The sequence below is a fragment of the Rhinopithecus roxellana genome, chromosome 8 (assembly GCF_007565055.1).
Source record: "Rhinopithecus roxellana isolate Shanxi Qingling chromosome 8, ASM756505v1, whole genome shotgun sequence".
NCBI classification, from domain to species: domain Eukaryota; kingdom Metazoa; phylum Chordata; class Mammalia; order Primates; family Cercopithecidae; genus Rhinopithecus; species Rhinopithecus roxellana.
In genome coordinates this window covers 92,412,628-92,425,757 of record NC_044556.1, presented here as the reverse complement: position 1 = coordinate 92,425,757, position 13,130 = coordinate 92,412,628, and the positions used below count along the sequence as shown (strand labels likewise).

The following is a 13,130-nucleotide window of genomic DNA, read 5'->3' as shown; positions in this document are numbered from 1 at the left end:
AACACGGTGAAACCCCGTCTCTACTAAAAAATACAAAAAATTAGCCGGGCAAGGTGGCAGTCGCCTGTAGTCCCAGCTACTCGGGAGGCTGAGGCAGGAGAATGGCGTGAACCCGGGAGGCGGAGCTTGCAGTGAGCTGAGATCCGGCCACAGCACTCCAGCCTGGGCAGCAGAGCGAGACTCCGTCTCAAAAAAATAATAATAATAATAAAATAAATAAAAAAATAAAAATTATTATAGTAGGGATCAACGAAATGAAAAGGCAACATACAGAATGGGAAAAAATATTTGCAAACCATGTATCTGACCAGGGGTTAATACATAAAATATATAAGGAACTCATACAACTCAATAGCAAAACAAAACAAAAACAAATAACCGGAATTTTTTTTAATGCACAAAGGACCTGAATCAACATTTTCCCAAAGAAGGCATACAAATGACCCACAGGTATATGAAAAAGTGCTTGACATCATTAATCATCATGGAAGTGTAAGTCAAAACCTCAATAATGAGATATCACCTCACACCTGTAGGGTGGTTATTCTCAAAAAGTCAAAAGATTACAAGTGATGTCGAAGGTGTGGAGAAAAGGGATCCTTGTACACAGTTGGTGGGAATGTAAACTGGTACAGCCATATGGAAAACAGTATGGAGATTCCTTTAAAATATTAAAAATAGAACTACTGTACAAACCAGCAATCCCACTTCTGGGAATATATCCAAAGGAAATGAAATCAGTATGTTAAAGAGAGGTCTGCACCTCCATGTTCATTGCAGCATTATTCACAATAGACAAGATGTGGAATCAGCAGAAGTATCTGTCAACAGGTGACTGGATAAAGAAAATGGGGGCTGGGGGCCGTGGCTCACGCCTGTAATCCCAGCACTTTGGGAGGCCGAGGTGAGCAGATCACCTGAGGTCAGGAGTTCAGACCATCCTGGCCAAAATGATGAAACCCTGTGTCCATTAAAAATACAAAAATTAGCTGGGTGTGGTGGCGGGTGCCTGCAGTCCCAGCTGCTTGGAAGGATGAGGCAGGAAAATCGCTTGAAACCAGGAGGTGGAGGTTGAGGTTGCAGTGAACTGAGACCATGCCACTGCACTCCAGCCTGGGCAACAAGAGTGAAACTCCGTCTAAAAAAAAAAAAGAAGAAGAAGAAATAAAGAAAATGTGATACATAAGGAAATCCTGCCATTTGTGACGACGTGGACAAATCTGGAGGACTTTATGCTAAGTGAAACAAGCTAGAAACAGAAAGACAAATACTGTGTTATTTCACTTATATGTGGAATCCAAAAAAGTTAAACTCATAGAAACAGCAGAATGGTTACCAGGGGCTGGGAGGTGAGGGAAACAAACAGATCTTGATCAAAGAGCACAAACTTTCAGTTGTAAGATGAATAAATTTTGGGAATCTAACGTACAGTACAGTGACTATAGTTATTAATGATGTATGGTGTACTTGAAATTTGCTAAGAGTGTAATCTCAAGTGTTCTCACCACATACACACACGCACACACTTTAAAAATAGTGGGAGAAATTTAATTTAAGAACTAGGAGAAGCACCAAATATATAGAATCTGTGAGTTTAGCCTGCCCTCTAGTGGGAAAATTAAGTTCAACAGTCTGCATAAAGAAGCTTCAAGCACTCCAGGAAGATTTTATGCTAAAGTACAAGATGGCACTTGTGTTTCTGATGCAACATAAATGAAGCAAACAGATTCATTTCATGCTATCTCAGATGGACTTTGCAATGTTAACAAGCCAATCTTTCAATAGCTCGCCATTGCCTGTAGGATAAAATCGTTTGCCTTAGCCTGACGGAAGTGCAGTCTCCAATGTGACCTCACCCCTCTCTATCTCCCTCTACTGCAACCAGACTCAGTTATTCCCCATTCTCTAAATACATCTTGTGGTCCCCACATTCCTTCCAGATTTCCTGTTTTCCTCCCTACGGTACCTAGCTCACTGCTGTGGAAGCAGTGGGTAATCAGTAAGCAAATTTTTGATTGATTAATCCCATTCAGTTTATTTAATTTTAAACAGCAGGTTTTGTTATCCCGGAGGAAAGGGAACGTGATGTAACAAAGCCTTGGGGAGGAAAAAACTTGAAGACCCCTTTATCTGTTCTTGCCCTTTGAAGGAGGCCTGGATAGACACCATTTCCCTTCCTTAAAATTTAAGTGGTATAATTTATTTCCACATCGCAGTCAGAGAAATAGTGCTAGCAGTTTTTCCTTATCTAACACAGTGGGTGCTGAAAAAAATATGTCTAAATAAATTAATGTCTGTGTTTTGCTCATTATAATTTCTTTAGTACACCACTGACAGCTACTTGTTTAGACTTAATTATGATCATGCAGTTTCCCTGCTGAAAACTCAAGGGCCCAGGCACCCTCATTTTATAAACCCTGCTTTCCTGTCCATCTTCATCTGCCGCCACTCCACTTCATGTTGAAATTGTTTGTTTGTGTGTCTTCTTTCCTAGACTGTTAGCAGGACCCATGTCCTACTCATCTCAGACTCTAGGGCTAGCGCAGAGCCTAACCTGTAATAGATCAGTAAATGTTTGTTGAATTAAATCACTCCATTCTGGCACATTTTAAGTCTATTCCTTCTAATCTTATTCACAATGGAAAAAAGTAACAGAATGGTAAAACTTTAGATTTACAGGTTATCTCAGAGGCCATCTAATCAATTTCCCTTATTTTATAAATGTGGAAACCCAGGCCTGCTCAGGATCACACAGTTTGTTGGTCTTTGTTCTGTAAGAATCAGACAATAGTAGGAAAGAAAAATTCCTCCAACTGAGACTGAGCTATTTTGTTGTTCATTGTGTTCAGAAGCCACTAGTACCCAGAAACTAAAATAAATTCCCTTATCAGTATTTGAAATTTCATAATCTTGTGTTCCACAACCCATGTGTCAGGGTAGATGAACTTGATTTTAGGTGCCTGGGTGCGGTGGCTCATGCCTGTAATCTCAGCACTTTGGGAGGCCGAGGCAGGAGGATCACCTGAGGTAAGGAGTTCGAAACCAACCTGGCTAACATGGTGAAACCCCATTTATACTAAAAATACAAAAAATTAGCCAGGTGTGGTGGCTTGTGCCTATAATCCCAGCTACTCTGAAGGCTGAGGCAAGAGAATCGCTGGAACCCAAGAAGTGGAGGTTGCAGTGAGCCAAGGTTGCGCCATTGTATTCCAGCTTGGGCCACAGGAGCAAGACTCCGGCTCAAAGAAAAAAAAAAAAAAAAAAAAAAAGAAAGAAATTGATTTTAGGAAAAACTAGGCTGATCTAGAGATTTGTACTCTTTTTTTTTTTTTTTTGAGACGGAGTCTCGCTCTGTCGCCCGGGCTGGAGTGCAGTGGCCGGATCTCAGCTCACTGCAAGCTCCGCCTCCCGGGTTTACGCCATTCTCCTGCCTCAGCCTCCCGAGTAGCTGGGACTACAGGCGCCCGCCACCTCGCCCGGCTAGTTTTTTGTATTTTTTAGTAGAGACGGGGTTTCACCGTGTTAGCCAGGATGGTCTCGATCTCCTGACCTCGTGATCCGCCCATCTCGGCCTCCCAAAGTGCTGGGATTACAGGCTTGAGCCACCGCGCCCGGCCGAGATTTGTATTCTTAATAGTCTATGTTGCTCCCACTGGTGCACACTGCTTTGGGAGGATTCGTCTTGTGAGTCTGTCTTGAAAACAGCAACTTGAGGCAGGTGCAGTGGTTCACACCTGTAATCCCAGCACTTTGGTAGGCAGAAACAGGCAGATCACCTGAGGTCAGGAGTTCGAGGCCAGCCTGGCCAACATGGTGAAACCCCTATCTCTACTAAAAAAAATTCAAAAATATTAGCAGGGCATGGTGGCACGTGCCTGCATAATCCCAGCTACTCGGGAGTCTGAGGCAGGAGAATTGCTTGAACTTGGGAGGCAGAGGTTGCAGTAAGCTGAGATCCTGCCACTCCACTCCAGCCTGGGCGACAGAGTGAGACTCTGACTCGAAAAAGAAAAGAAAAGAAAAGAAAAGAAAAGAAAAGAAAAGAAAAGAAAAGAAAAGAAAAGAAAACTGCAATTGCGTGAAAGGGGAAGAAAGGCAAAAATTCAATCTAAATTTAATTTAAAGGTCTAAACTCCTTTTTCCACAATCCTAATTCAGACCTTTCCACAATCACGTCTATTTTCTTATAGTATTATCTCCTCTGTGCATGAATCAAAAGTGTCTTTCCTTCTTTTGTGCTAAGGAATGCTCATCTAACAACTACATCATCTGATGAATGGAAATGTATTTTTCATTAATGGGAGAGATGCTGTAATCTAGTTTGGTAGAATAATTAAAATTAAGAGACCTTATCGGGGAAGTGATAAATAGAAGGTAGAAGTATAATAAAAAGAGGTTGCTCCCTGGCACAGCTGCAAAGATTGAAAGAAAAAAAAAGAAGAAAGAAAGGAAGGACGGAAAGAGGGAAGGAAAGAGAGGTTGTAACCCCATGTCTAAATTTTGAATATTCATCTTGGTTGCCCATTTTTCTGTCATTTACTACCATTAATTTCCTTTTAGAGAGTTTAGTAAATACTGGTAACTTATCAAACATGAAACAGCTTGAAGAACACATGTTTTAAGTGAATGGAACAAAAAAGGATAGGAAAATATGTGTTTTGCTTTATCTTGCTAAAACAAAAAACAAAAAAACACCTTTAATTCTAATTAAAACCTAAATTTAGCTGCTTAAAAGGAAGCAGGCCGGCGCGGTGGCTCACTCCTATAATCCCAGCACTTTGGGAGGCCAAGGTGGGCGGATCACAATGTCAAGAAATCTAGACCATCCTAGCCAACATGATGAAACTCTGTCTTTTCCAAAAATACAAAAATTAGCTGGGCGTGGGCGCGCGCGCCTGTAGTCTCAGCTACTCGGGAGGCTGAGGCAGGAGAATCACTTGAACCCGGGAGGCGGAGGTTGCAGTGAGCCAACATCGCGCTACTGCACTCCAGCCTGGCGACAGTGACATCATCTCAAATTAAAAAAAAAAAAAAAAAAAAAAAAAAACCTATATGAAGTAAACAAAAAGCAACTCTGGGCGGAGCGCCCGGATAGCTCAGTCGGTAGAGCATCAGACTTTTAATCTGAGGGTCCAGGGTTCAAGTCCCTGTTCGGGCGTTTGTAGTTTTCGTTACTACGCATCATCCCACCAGGTCCGAAATGTGGAGGTTGTAAAACGCTTATATTTCAAAACGAATTCAATTCGTTTTTCATCGGTTTCAGAATATGCTGGATAAACATGTTTTCAGAGAGGAAAAAAATGACTGAAAAATAATTTAATTTTTTGGCGAGTATCGAGGTCTGGCACGGTGCTTCCCCAGAAAAATACTTGTTTTTTGATGGCTCATAATTGAGAAAGGAAGAAAAAAAACTTAAAAGCAAGCACCTTGTGCTCTCACCACTAAAGAAGATATGTGAGGTAATGCATACCCTCACCAATTTGATTCACTCATTCAACAATATACACATATTTCAGAACGTGGTGGTGTACCCTATAACATACACAATTTATATTCGTCCATTAAGGAAAAGAAATCACAACGCCCGAACAGGGACTTGAACCCTGGACCCTCAGATTAAAAGTCTGATGCTCTACCGACTGAGCTATCCGGGCTCCCGCGATGGACTTACCCTTCTGCTCTTTCTTACATAAGAATGAGGACCCTTGAGCGATTGCACCATCTCTATTTTGTGAGATTGCTTTTAATGCCAAGAAAGTTCGTGATGCGTGCGTAAAAGGAAAAACAAAAAGCCCAAATTCTGCGCCTTTCACCAGCATCACCAGCTAGTTCAGAATTGCGAGATACTTACGCGCCTCGTAAGTATGATTACTAGGCTTTTTTGATTTGTAATTAAATACGTTCAGGATTAAAAGAATGGCGAGGTGTCACTTTTGAAGTGCTGTAATAACCTTAGATCTATTTTACCATTGATAATAGGACGGGCATCAGTGCTAAAACCTATCCAACAATAGAAAAAAAATGAATCTGTCTAAGAGACTATGAATATGCTGTTCTGAAGCTAGCGGGTTGCACCATGCGGTATAAAGTGAGAGAAAGGAAGGATGGTGAGGTTATCCAGTAGGTCCCCTGAAAGCATCCAAGTTTTTTTTTTTTTTTTTTTTTTTTTTTTTTTTTTTTTTTTTTTTTTAAGACGGAGTCTCCCTTTGCCGCCCAGGCTGGCGTGTAATGGCACGATCTCTCGGCTCAGTGCAACCTCCGCCTCCCGGGTGCAAGCAGTTCTCCTGCCTCAGCCTCCCGAGTAGCTGGGATTACGGGCGCCTGCCACCATGCCCAGCTAATTTTTGTATTTTTAGTAGAGACGGGGTTTCATCGTGTTGGCAAATCTGGTCTCGAATTCCTGACCTCCGGTGATTCGCCCGGCGCATCCAAGTAATTTTAAGGGGCGCAAACTCTGGAGGAGTTCATCAGCAGCGACCTTGGGGGCAGAAGTCCTACTAAACTAGAGAGACAGGACAGGAAAACTGAGTATGGCATTGAAGAGAGATTGTTTTGATCTTGGCATTGGAGGTTCTTCCCTTCCGTAGCCATCAGTAATTTGAGCACTGCCCTTTGCTATGGAGCTGGTGTTGAGAATTACCACGGTAGAGTTTTGAGAGCGGGACACTAAAGGTCTTTGTTAGCTGATGTTACTTTACCTTAATTCCATCCTTAATCTCTTTCGGGGTGATTGCTCTGGTCCAGCAATTCCACTTTTAGGAATTTGTCCTGAAGAAATAATCAGGGGTGACCGGGCGCGGTGGCTCACGCCTGTAATCCCAGCACTTTGGGAGGCCGAGGCGGGTGGATCACGAGGTCGGGGGTTCGAGACCAGCCTGATCGACATGATGACCCCCCCCCCCATCTCTACTAAAAAATATAAAAAAATTAGCCGGGCGTGGTGGCGCACTCCTGTAATCCCAGCAACTCAGGAGGCTGAGTCACGAGAATCGCTTGAAGCTGGGAGGCGGAGGTTGCAGTGAGCCGAGATCAGGCCACTGCACTCCAGCCTGGGCGACAGGGCGAGAATCTGTCTCAAAAAAAAAAAAAAAGAAGAAGAATCGGGGTGTACCAAAAGATCTGACTACAGGAGATACCATCATGGCATTTTAATCAGAAACGAGAAAAATAGCTACATAAATTATGGTACAGCCTTAATTATTATGCAGCCATTAATAATCATGTTTCGGAAAACTAGGATTTGGGAAAAAATAGAAAACATTTTTAAGTTAGGACACATTTCAAGTCAGTAGTGTTTTGCACCGGGCGCAGCGGCTCACGCCTTAATCCCAGCCACTTTGGGAGGCGAGGTGGCGCCGATCAGCGAGGTCCGGAATATTGAGACCCAGTTCCTCTGTCAATTTACAAATACGGCCGAACGACCCCCCGTTCTGTTATAACATAACCCGCAAAATTAGCCCGGGACGGGGTGGCGGTCGGAGAGTGTAGGCGGTATAGCCTGTGGTCCCAGCTACTCGGGAGGCTGAGGCAGGAGAATGGCGTGAACCCAGGAGGCGGAGCTTGCAGTGAGCCGAGATGGCGCCCCTGCACTCCAGCCTGGGTGAGAGCGAGATCTCAAAAAAATTAAAGTGTTTTGCTTGTTTTGTATTTTCAAGAAAAGGGCGCATATATGTGCACTGAAAAACAAAGGATAAGACAACAAACAAACAAAAACAAAAGATAAATGCTTATACAAAGCCTGGGTTCTGAAGTTAGGTGCCCTGTTTGAATCCTGACTACCATTGTGTAACCTTGAGCAAGCTACTTCTCTGTGTGTCAGAACAATAGGAAGACTGTGAGATTTAAATAATACAGTAAATAGACATTGTTTGCAATAGTGTCTGACATGTAATAAGCATTCGTGGAGGCACATAAAGATTTAATGGCAAAGATGTAACAAGAACAGACCCCATGGATCCTGCTCTTTCAACCTTCTCTGACACCATTCACCTTTCAACAAAGGATTAACATATTTGATTGAAGTGGAACAAGATGTATAAAGCTTATTTTTAAGGCTGGGCGTGGTATCCCAGCACTTTGGGAGGCCGAGATGGGAGGACTGCTTGAGGCCAGGAGTTCCAGAGCAGCCTAGACAACATAGGGAGACCTGCCCCCTCCCGCCGCCACCCTCCCCGCCCCATAATCAATCAATAAACTGGGCGTGGTGGCGCCTGGCTGTGATTCCTGCTACTGGGGAGGCTGAGGTGAGAGGATTGCTTGAGCCCAGGAGTTCAAGATCAGCTTGGGCAACATGGTGAAATTCCCTCTCTACAAAAATAAAAATAAAAATAAAAAATAAAAAATTAGCCAGGCGTGGTGGCGTGAGCCTATAGTTCCAGCTGCTTAGGAGGCTGAGGTGGAAGAATCGCTTGGGCCCAGGAGGTGGAGACTGCAGTGAGCCAGGATGGAGCCACTGTGCTCCAGTCAGGGCACTGTATGTTGGATCTGCATGTTACAACATGCGGAAAAATAAATTCTGAACACATTAATGGCCTAAGTGTGAAAAGCAAATCTTTCTAGCTGGCCCTTTGGACCCTTAAAAAAAGCAAAGCAGGCCGTGTTTGGTGACTCATGCCTGTAATCCCAGCACTTTGGGAGGCCGAGGTAGGTGGATCACGAGGTCAGGAGATCGAGACCATCCTGGCTTACATGGTGAAACCCCGTCTCTACTGAAAAAAATACAAAAAAAAATTAGCCGGGCGTGGTGGCGTGCACCTGTAGTCCCAGCTACTCAGGAGGCTGAGGCAAGAGAATGGCGTGAACCCAGGAGGCAGAGGTTGCAGTGAGCTGAGATCGTGCCACTGCACTCCAGCCTGGGTGACAGAACAAGATTCTGTCTCCAAAAAAAAAAAAAAAAAAACAAACAACAAAAAAGTAAAAGACAATCCAATAGAAAAATGGGCAAAAGGTCTGATTAGGCAATTCATACATAGGAACCTTAAGTCAGCCAGGCACAGTGACTCACACCTGTAATCCCAGCACTTTGGGAGGCCGAGGTGGGCAGATCACAAGGTCTGGAGATCGAGACCATCCTGGCTTACATGGTGAAACCCTGTCTCTACTAAAAATACAAAAAATTAGCACTGTGTCGTGGCAGGTGCCTGTGGTCCCAGCTGTTCGGGAGGCTGAGGCAGGAGGATGGCGTGAACCCAGGAGGCGGAGTTTGCAGGGAGCCGAGATCGTACCACTGCACTCCAGCCTGGGCGACAGAGCCAGACTCAGTCTCAAAAAAAAAAAAAAAAAGGAACCTTAAGTCGACAAATATGAAAAAGTGCTAAACATTATTAATAATCATGGACCTATAAAACAAACCACCATGAGAAACCATTTTACATCAGATTATTTTTTATAATTTGAAAATGCCAAGTACTGGTAAACATATGCATCAAGATAATTCTCTTTTTTTTTTGAGACAGAGTCTCACTTTGTTGCCAGGCCAGAGTGCAGTGGTGTGATCTTGGCTCAATGCAACCTCCACCTCCGGGGTTCAAGTGATTCTCCTGCCTCAGCCTCCCAAGTAGCTGGAACTACAGACACTTGCCATCATGCCCAGCTAATGTTTGTATTTTTAGTAGAGACGGGGTTTCACCGTGTTGGCCAAGCTGGTCTCAAACTCCTGACTTTGTGATCTGCCCACCTCGGCCTCCCAAAGTGCTGGGATTACGGTCGTGAACCACCGCGCCCGGCCAAGGTAGTTCCTATACACATCTGTCAGGAGTGTGTATTTTTCTACAATGACTTTGGAGAGCACTTTGTCATGGTCTAATAGGGTGGACAACATATATAGTCTGTAACTCCATAATTTCCTCTAGAGTACACATGGAGATAAGCACGAGAATGATAACAACATTGTTTGTAATGGCAAACAATTGAATAATGCCTAAGTATTTATTAAAGGAGATGAATAAAAATTGTGGTGCATCCATTACTATTATGGGCTGAATGTGTCCCTCTCAAACTTCATGTTGAACACCACCCCCAGCACTACAGAATGGGAATGTATTTGGAGACAGGGCCTTTAAAGAGGTGATTAAGGTAAAATGAGGTCACATGGGTGAGCCCAATATGATTAGGGTCCTCATAAGAAGAGGAGATTAGGATACAAACAACATATAGGCATGGGCAACCACACGAGGACACAGTGAAAAGACAGACTGCACTCCAGCCTGGCAACAGACGGAACTCCGTCTCAAAAAACAAACAAACAAAAAAGCAAAACAAAACAACCACACACACAAAATTAGCATGCTAATTTAGGGCATGCTGGTGGATGCCACCTGTAGGATTACAAGATTACACCTGTAATCCTAACACTTTGGGAGGCCAAGCGGGGAGGATCACTTAAGGCCAGGAGTTCGAGACCAGACTGGGCAACATAGTGAGACCCTGTGTCTATTTTTTTTTTTTTTTTAATTAGAAGATGAGCAATTACTCACAAATCAGTGTCAACCATGATGGGAATAACTCTATTCTTCACCATGGCCTAGTCAACATATTTATCAAGCCAAGGAAAGAGGGCATCAGGAGAAACCTAACTTGCTAACAACTTGATCTTCAACTTCTAGCTTCCAGAACTATGAGCAAATAAATTTCTGTTTAAGCCACTCAGTGGTATTTTGTTATGGCAACTCTAGAAAACTAATACTATACAACAATTCATTATACATTTATACAATTCAATATATTACTATACAACAACGTTACAACATTAAAAATGAAGTCAGGTATGGTGGCTCATGCCTGTAATCCCAGCACTTTGGGAGGCCGAGGTGGGTGGATCATCTGAGGTCAGGGGTTCAAGACCAGCCTGGCCAACATGGGGAAACCCTGTCTCAACTAAAAATACAAAAAAAATTAGCTGGGCGTGGTGGCAGGCGCCTGTAATCCCAGCTACTGCGGAAGGCTGAGGCAGGAGAATCACTTGAACCTGGGAGGCAGAGGTTGCAGTGAGCCGAGATGGTGCCACTGCCCTCCAGCCTGGGTGACAAGAGTGAAATTCTGTCTAAAAAAACAAACAAACAAACAAACAAAAAAAAACAAATGAATTAACCAGGGCCAGGTGCAGTGGCTCACACCTGTCGTGCCAGCACTTTGGGAGGCTGACGCGGGCGGATCATGAGGTCAAGAGTTCGAGACCAGCCTGGCCAATATGGTGAAACCCTGTCTCTACTAAGAATACAAAATTTAGCCAGGCGTGGTGGCACATGCCTGTAATCCCATCTACTCCGGAGGCTGAGGTGGGAGAATTGCTTGAACCCTGGAGGTGGAGACTGCAGTGAGCCAAGATCACATTACTGCACTCCAGCCTGGGCGACAAAGCAAGACTCCATCTCCGAACAACAACAACAAAACTAACCATAACTACACGGTTTAACAGCACTGAACTTCACAATGCTGAGCAAAAATATTAGTTGCAGTAGACCACATATAGTTTGATGCCATTTATAAAAATTTTAAAAGCACAAACACATTTTTAAGGAATATATACACATATAAACTCTAAAAGTCTACAGAAATGTATGGCAGGGGTAAATATCAAACTCAAGACAGTGGTTCCCAGAGGATGAAGAAAGGAGATACCATAGAGGTGACTACAGGGAACTTCTTTGTATGTGTATTGTTCTTAGGAAGAGGAATGGGAAAAGGGAGAGCATATTCTCATATTCTTTTTTTTTTGAGATGGAGTCTCACTCTGTTGCCCAGGGTAGAGTGCAATGGCACGATTTCAGCTCACTGCAACCTCCGACTCCTGGGTTCAAGTGATTCTCCTGCCTCAGCCTCCCAAGTAGCTGGGATTACAGGCATGCGCCACCACACCCAGCTAATTATTTTGCATTTTTAGTAGAGATGTGGTTTTGCCATGTTGGGCAGGCTGGTCTTGAACTCCCGACCCCAGGTGATCCATCTGCCTCGGCCTCCCAAAGTGCTGGGATTACAGGCATGAGCCACTGCGCCCAGCTGGGAGATCATATTCTTTATACCTTTTGATATGTATAAAGTCATTTATTATATTTTTTTTTCAGAAAGGCTATAGACCAATAATACTAACTTTTAATTTTTTTAAAATTAGAAGGGCCATAAGAAATGGCTGAATTCAGCCATTTTATTTTACAGATTAGGGAACTGAAGACCTGAAAAACTGTGTAACTTTTTCTGGTTTCTAGAAATAGCTAGACTAGAACCCAGATTTCCTGTCTTTTTAATCAAATCAACAGTTTGTGAGCATAGTTCTTAAAGAAGGAAGTGGTGATCACGGAGTCAGTTAAGTTTTTAAGCCAATTTCCAATTTCATTTCTTTTTTCTTTTCTTTCTTCTTTTTTTGAGACGGAGTCTTCTGTCACCCACGCTGATGTGTAGTGGCGCGTGTGTAATCCCAGTGACTTGGGAGGCTGAGGCAGAATTGCTTGAACCCGGGAGGCAGAGATTATAGTGAGCCAAGATCGCACCATTGCACTCCAGCCTGGCAACAGAAGGGAACTCCGTCTCAACAAAACAAAGCAAAACAAAACACACACACACAGAATTAACTGGGCGTGCTGGTGAGTGCCACCTGTAGGATTATGAGATTACACCTGTAATCCTAACACTTTGGGAGGCCAAGGTGGAGGGAGGATCACTTGAGGCCAGGAGTTCAAGACCAGACTGAGCAACATAGTAAGACCCTGTGTCTATTTTTTTTTTTAATTAGAAGATGAACAATTACTCACAAATCAGTGTTATCTATGATGGGAAAAACTCTATTCTTCACCATGGCCTAGTCAACATGTTTATCAAGGTTTTTTTTTTTTATTATTATTGATTGATTGAGACAGAGTCTGGCTCCGTCATCCAGGCTAGAGTGCAGTGGAGCAATCTCGGCTCACTGCAATCTCCTCCTCCCGATTCAAGCGATTCTCCTCCGTCAGCCTCCTGAGTAGCTGGGATTACAAGCGCCTACCATTGCACCCAGCTAATCTTTTTTGTATTTTTAGTAGAGACAGTGTTTTATCATGTTGGCCAGGCTGGTCTCGAACTCCCGACCTCACATGATCCACCTGCCTCGGCCTCACAAAGTGCTGGGATTACAGGCATGAGCCACTGCGCCGGGCCCT

At 43.6% G+C, this 13,130-nt stretch overlaps 2 non-coding genes across 2 annotated transcripts; one reads left to right on the top strand and one right to left on the bottom strand.

Moving 5' to 3' along the window:
- The first annotated feature begins 5,085 nt into the window (after positions 1–5,085).
- On the top strand, positions 5,086–5,158 carry TRNAK-UUU. The gene has a single exon. It is a non-coding gene; the product is annotated as a tRNA-Lys (tRNA).
- A 423-nt stretch (positions 5,159–5,581) lies between these two features.
- On the bottom strand, positions 5,582–5,654 carry TRNAK-UUU. Its single transcript has one exon. It is a non-coding gene; the product is annotated as a tRNA-Lys (tRNA).
- Between the last annotated feature and the right edge of the window lie 7,476 nt (positions 5,655–13,130).